Consider the following 7,438-nt stretch of genomic DNA (forward strand, 5'->3'; position numbering starts at 1 on the left):
CCTCTTGACGTAAGAAAGAAACCCTAAGACAATATGCAAAGACTGGTGGCAAACTATGAATAAAGTTCTCTCTATTATTATGGTTCACTTTAAAAATGGCCATTTCATGTCACTTCACAATTATAGACATCATGGCTCTGATGCCTTAAAAACAGAGCCTACTTAAGGTGTCAGCTGTTTTGCCAGGAAAAGGTCAGTTATGTTCACTGTTAAATAGTCAGATATTACTGCCTGGGGGACCAGCCCCCAGCAGTACATGGCTAAAAGGGAAATACACAAAGTCGGCGTGTACTAGATATTTTTATCTGAGGGGGTTAAGACACTCACACATCTCTTGATGGATTCCTTCTTTATTCTTCTGTATTCTTTATTCTGTGTTCTATATTCTCTTTTCTTATCTCTCTCTAGAAATGTCTCTTCTGTCTCTCTTGATGTTTTCCTTCTCCTTCTAACTCTCTCATTCTTGATGTTCTCCTTCTAACCCATTTTAACTCTATCTTTATTCTTTCCCTTACAGCTTATATACCCCACCAAAATCTTTCAGGCAATATAAAAATTACAATGTGTTACATTCTGTTTTTCAAGTGAATGACTACAATGAACAAAAGTAAAAAAAAAAAAAAAAGCATTTTTCCATATCCCTTAGATGATTAAACATTCTACAGGTGAAAAACAAATTATCCCAAGAACCCATGAACATTCATACCCAAGCAACTTGTTATAGATTAACAGTGAGTAAGCAAGATAATCTTCTCAGTCATGTCTTTTACTGGCAGGCTATGTTTTGCAGTTACAAAGAAAGGGCCAATTACTTTGTTACTTACCTTGAAAGGTAATCTTATAAGGAATCTTAAAGGAATCACAAACCTAAATTTTTATTTTTATTTTTTATTTTTCAGAGCTTTATTAGGAGGGGAAAGGGGGAAGGGGAAAGAGGAGAGCCAGGCCTGGGGAGAGAGAAAAATGGGGAGGGGGAGCAGAGCAGAGAGAGAGAGAGCAGAGAGAAGTCTACTTTAAATCTTAAGGGTGTATATCCACTTGCTGTGGAACAATCCTTTTCTACACTATGAATATGTAGTACTCTCATTGGTTAATCGGGCGGTGTTGGCACAAGCCTGTAATCCCAGCACTCAGGAGGCAAAGGCAGGTGGATCTCTGTGAGTTAGAGGGCAGCCTGGTCTACAGAGCTAGTCCAGGACAGGCTCCAAAGCTACAGAGAAACCCTGTCTCGAAAAACCAAAAAAAAAAAAAAAAAAGCTGACATGTTGGTATCTGGGCAGGACGTTAGATGGGAAAGCCAAACTGAGAATGATGGGAAGAAGGAGGGCGGAGCGTAGAGAGAGGCCAGCCTGCCACCGAACAAGCAGGATATGTAAAAAATGACAAAACAAACCAGGAGCCACGTGGCAAAGCATAAATAGAAATATGGGCTAATTTAAGTGTAAGGGTTAGCTAGTAACAAGCCTGAGCTACCGACTGAGCATTTATAATGCATTTTCTGCCTCTGAGTCAGTTATTTGGGACTAGGCAGTTGGGAGAGAAAAATTCCACCTCCGTTTATACCCACTCTTATGTATCAGATTATTGAGGGCAGAAATAGGTATAAGGAATTAATCATCATCTTTGGTCATCAACCAATCTAGGAAGAAAGGCATATCAGCTAATGATAATTAGGCTGCTTTGTTTTTGTCCCCTGACCTTAAAGAGTTCCTCATTCAACCATGTGCCTTTCTAAACCTTTAGATTATCTTCTTGGGTTTTTTTTTTTAATCTCAAGGCTATTTAATAAAAACATCTTAGTCTAACTAAGTTATTTTCAAAGCTTTGTTTCAGTTATGATACACTCCAAACCCCATGAACACATCTCCCAACATTAAGGTTAAAAGAATTTAGGCTAGCTGGGCCACTGGGACTCAGCTGTTTTTCTTAATCATTAACCTAATATATAGTTTATATGGCTCCTCAATAGAAACTCATGTGTTCCAGTTGTGTAACACATCCTTGTTTTATTTTTTATCATCAAAACTCTATTTAAATTAACATTATTAATTAGATAGTACAGCTTAGGAAGGAATCATCTTCATAATAATCCACAGGTTAAAATGCCCAGTAGGGTGGGATGTTTCCATGAGATAAACATACTACATAACAGGCAGTGGGGACCTACCCACACCCATTCATACCATGCCAGATAGCAGAGAAAGATGGCAGGAGCAGACATGTAAAGGCACAGCAGAAGCAAAAGACATTCTGGTCTCTGGGGTCTCAGGGCCTTGCCTATCAGGGATTTTCCTCCTGGTGGGCCGACACCTTGAACTTCAATTGCCATCCACTGCTTCTCTGACATGGCCATAGACAGTCAGGTTTAGAATCTTTTTTTTTTTTTTTTTTTTTTCCAAGACAGAGTTTCTCTGTTTAACACCCTTGGCTGTCCTGGAACTTTTCTGTAAACCAGGGTGGCCTCAAACTCAAAGAGATCTGTTTGCCTCTGCTTCCCAAGTGCTGGGATTAAAGGTGTATGTGCCACTACCACCCAGCCAGAATCTCATAATTTTGCATTTCTTCTAAAAACTGATTTGGCCTTGAACATATATATCAACTTAAGATTCTATGTGGCTTTATTTACTTAAAAATATTTTGAGTGTATGTGTGTGCGCATTCACATTGTTTAATGAGAAAGGGTCTCTCACTGTCCTGGAGCTTATGAAGGATGCTAGATTTATCAAGCCTAGGGTAGGATCCTTGTGTATCATCTCCTTAGTATTGGAATAACAAGTGTTACTGTGCCTCTTCACATGGGTTCTAGGGATCAAGTACTTTACCAACTAAACTAGTTCCCCAGCCCTACTGTTGTGTATAGTTTTAAATAGCTATCTTCTCCCTTCCTAGAGAGGTCTGCTGTCCAATAACATACCTCCTTAAACCCTCTTTGTGGGGTGAAGAAATGTAAAAAAATAAAATAAAGGTTACAATTGTCACAGTTGCTGGACAGTTTCCTGTGCTTGTAATTCTAGCCCTTGGAAGGCTGAGGCTGTAAGACAGACAACTAGAGGCCAACCTGGGCTTTGTAGCATGATTCTGACTCAAAAAAATTCATAAAAGTACATATTCTGTAATCTGTATTATAATAACTATAAGGAAAGAAATTTTACCAATATTTGCATTGAGTAGCTACTGTCCAGCTATACTTGAGAATAAAGCTTGAGTGAAATATAAACATTTATTGGATCTATTGGCTTTGCAACTTATATGCAGGAAACACCAGTTCTCAAGCAACCAATGGCCGTAAGAAAATCATTTATTTAGGCCACAGCATCTTAAATTGTGGGTTGTGACTCCATGTGGGACAGCCTAACCAAATGCAGAAGTTGTAGAAAATTTGGCAAAAGTAAAAAATTCCCAAATGTAAAGTTATCAAAAATCAATTTAAAATTGCAGTATGATGAATGGAGGTGTTTCAGGCAGTGCTTGCCCATAGAATTATGCAGATTCAATGCAGCCTTGTTTTCCGTTTTTTTTTTCTTTTGTTTTTTGTTTTGTTTTGTTTTGTTTTTTGTTTTTTTTTTGAGACAGGGTATCTCTGTGTAGCTCTGGCTGTCCTGGAACTCACTCTGTAGACCAGGCTGGCCTCCAACTCACAAAGATCCACCTGCCTCTACCTCCCAAGTGCTGGGATTAAAGGTGTGTACCACTGACGCCCGGCTTCCTTTTATTTTATTTATTTATTTATTTATTTATTTTGAGACAAGATCTATGTAGTTCTGGCTGTCCAGGAACTTATGTAGACCAGGCCAGCCTCAACTCACAGAGATCCACCTACATGCTGGGATTAAAGCATGCAGCGCTATGCACAGCCAGCCTTGTTTTGGAGACATATAGCATGTTCATTCTTCCTGGTACATGCCAAATGGGCACTGCCCCAAACACCTTGGCTCAGACAGAGGACAACTGTATGTTACAAATTGCAGTGTCTTAACTGTGCACACAAAGTTATCTGCTGTTGTAGAAATCATAGTTTAATTGGGGAAAACAGACTCAATATTTTTTTTTTAACCACAACTCTGTAGATGTAACTGTCTTATTAAATAAGAAACACAGAGCCAAATGCAGAGTTAAAAGCCCAGAGATCGAGCAGCAGCCAAGAGCTGAGACTTAAAATCGCCTTCTTACTCTTCACTGCCACTGCTGTCCTTCCCCTGAGAAAGAGGCCTACTTCCTGTGTGTCTGTAGGTTTATTGACTTTCTGTTCGACCTTCCTATTGATTGTAAACCCAACCACATGACCTCCTCATCACTGCCTGTCTATACAGACCTCTAGGTCTCTATGGTTGGTATTGAGATTAAAGGCATGTGTCTCCATGCTGGCTGTATCCTTGAACACACAGAGATCTGCTTGTCATGTAATCGGGATTAAAGATGTGCTACCACCGCCCGGCTTCTGCTATGGCTTGCTATTAGCTCTGACCCCCAGGCAACTTTATTTATTAACATACAAATAAAATCACATTTCAGCACAAATAAAATATCACCATACCACTCATTAAGTATCAAATTAGTGTGTCTTTGGATTGTATTGTTAGAATGTTTGATTTTAAAACTTGGGGACTTGGCGGGTGGTGGTGCAGCGGCGGCGCATGCCTTTAATCCCAGCACTCGGGAGGCAGAGCTAGGCAGATCTCTATGAGTTCGAGGCCAGCCTGGGCTACGGAGTGAATTTCAGGACAGGCACAAAGCTACACAGAGAAACCCTGTCTCAAAAAAACAAAAAACAAAAACAAAAAAAAAAAAAACAAAACAAAAAACAAACAAACAAAAGAACTTGGGGACTGAGTTGCAAATTTGAATTTCACAGCAAAACACTGAGTCACATACATCTACCATTTAGAATTACATAGGAAGGCAATGCTCTCAGCAATGTTGATTATAAAATCAAAAATATCAAATCAACTCTGAAAAACGTTGAAGATGATCTACATACTACAATATCCAACACAGTTGAAGAAAAATGGACTTAGGAGGAAGAAAGTTGTGAGCACCACGATTCTTTGCTCAAGGCTTAAACCTTTTCATGCACTGATCAGTTATCATTTTTGTACCTGATTAGTTATACCTCTCCGTAGGTAAAAAAAAGGTCTGCTTCCAAACTGAATCTGGCTTTCCAGTTTACTTATGCTGTAATTTTTCACATTAAAGGTGATCTGCATGCACCATGTGAGACCAGCACCACCACATATATCCTCCACTCCCAGAAACTGCAGGATGTAGACTGGGATCCCACCCTTATTCAAGCTGTATCATTCCTCAGGTTTGAATGTGACACATTGTTTGGGGTTATTGTTGACTCATTTGCAACAAGCAACACAAAACAAGTCCTGAAGACATTTAAGATATTTTTGACTGTCAATAGGTGGGGAAGGATGAGGGGAGGGGACTCCATCTACACAGATAAGGTGTGGGGTTTGTGGGCTTCATGAGTGCTGTGTGTTGACTTTCTAGTGTTCCCCAAACCCCTCACCCACTGCTCTGTAGGTAAGCCTAATAAATCCAATGATTCACCAGAGCAATGGTGGAATTACACTTTGGTTTGTCCTTAGGCCTGCAGGAATGGGTAGGTGTTTACAGCTCCCTATGGGAAGGAATTTTAGCAATCCTCAGTACATTTTTGAAGGCTTTTTTTTTATGTTTTGAAATTCTCCTGTTATGACTGCGCGCTCTACCTCATAGCATGGAGGAGGAGGCCTGGTTGCTCAAAAGTTTTATAAGGCATATCTGTCTGTCTTCAAGGGCAAAGTACAACTGTATAAAAGTGTTGTAGACTCAAGAGTGTTTAGATAAAGGGAATGGTCAAGGGTTCATTAAATACAGGCCTGAGTGTGCTTCTCAGACTTTTGTCTTTCCAAAGACTTTAAAGAAGCAGCTCTTGATTGCCCTTTCAGTTTGTACTTGTTACTACTGTAAGCACGTGTGTATGTAAGTGTGTATGACCCTGCATGTGTGGATACGAGTGGAGGCCAGGAACAGCTGGGAGCTCTTCCCTTCCACCTTGGTGGGTTCTGGGAGGGAAGTCAGATTGTTGTTTGTGCAGCAAGCACTTTTACCCAAGCTCACAGCTTCTATTCTTTTAGATCCTTCTATATCCTAATTAAAATCGTAACTTACTGCTTAGGTAGGGAATGTAAAAAAAAATTTTTTTTTTTGGTGCTGAGCATGAAATGGGCATTCCAACCAACCAGGCCAGTGACTTGTGCATGCTAGGTAACTGCTCTGCTGAGCTACATTCCTCCCATTTTTCAGGGTTGTTGATCCTCTGCCCCGCCCAGTATGTCTCTCCAACTTAAAACCTTTTCCATTGTGGTCACTGCTTTTCCAAGCTGTTTGTTTAGATTAACCTATATCCTCCCATTTATACATAGTTTGGGTTCATGATTTTAATAAATGAACTTTAGTTGGAGTCCCAGAAAGTAGAATCCCGGACTTCTTGAATTGGAAAGAGCTTTTGTAAAATAATTACCTCTTCTCAAATAAGACGTTTAAAAAAGTATCTGCTCAAGGTCGTTAAATCGATTCAATCCTCTTAACTGTACATTCCAATATGATTCTTAACACAGTTCTGTTTTTTTTTTGTTTTTTTTTTTTGATTTTTCAAGACAGGGTTTCTCTGTGTAGTTTTGCGCCTTTCCTGGGACTCACTTGGTAGCCAAGGCTGGCCTCGAACTCACAGAGATCTGCCTGCCTCTGCCTCCCGAGTGGTGGGACTAAAGGCGTGCGCCACCACCGCCCGGCCCCTTAACATAGTTCTGATTCTAACCCAGTCAACAGATGAGACCACTTAACTGACCCAATTTGGTAAAATGTAGGGGTAAGGGAAAGACGATAAAAGTTGGTTGAGAATAAGTATGGTGAGTTTGAAGCCAGTGGAGTTTAAGATCCAAAGCAAATATTGCTTTGATGGTACTGGGGATTGCTGGAAGGTCTACTCCTGACATCTCTGCCCGTCAAAAACAAAAACAAAACCCACTTGAATTATAAATTTAATAAAGTTTAACAAAGAACCGGATCTATCTACAACCAGGTAGCTTCCCAAAGATGGTTTAGGACACCCCACCTCTAGTGTGGTGAACTGTCCTTAGAGGTAGAAACACAGTAAACATACAAAATGACCTCAATAGTGCAATTCGGCATTTGCCTTTTATGGGCACACTTTGGCAGCCTTCAGCCTGGGACTGGCTGAGCCCAGTTGCTTAGTTACCAGGGTATATATATATACTTTATAACCGGCTTTGCATCTCAAGCTAGAATGCAGGCCATTTATATTGGAAGGCCACTCTGGACCAAATTTTACCTCGAGTATGGGTACCAGTTTAGAACACATTTGTTCGAACAGAACCGTACACGTTTAAAACAGGGTATTCAAGAATTCTAAGCTCTGCCCAGCCCC

Source organism: Peromyscus maniculatus, chromosome 5, assembly GCF_049852395.1.
Source record: "Peromyscus maniculatus bairdii isolate BWxNUB_F1_BW_parent chromosome 5, HU_Pman_BW_mat_3.1, whole genome shotgun sequence".
In the NCBI taxonomy this organism is placed as follows: domain Eukaryota; kingdom Metazoa; phylum Chordata; class Mammalia; order Rodentia; family Cricetidae; genus Peromyscus; species Peromyscus maniculatus.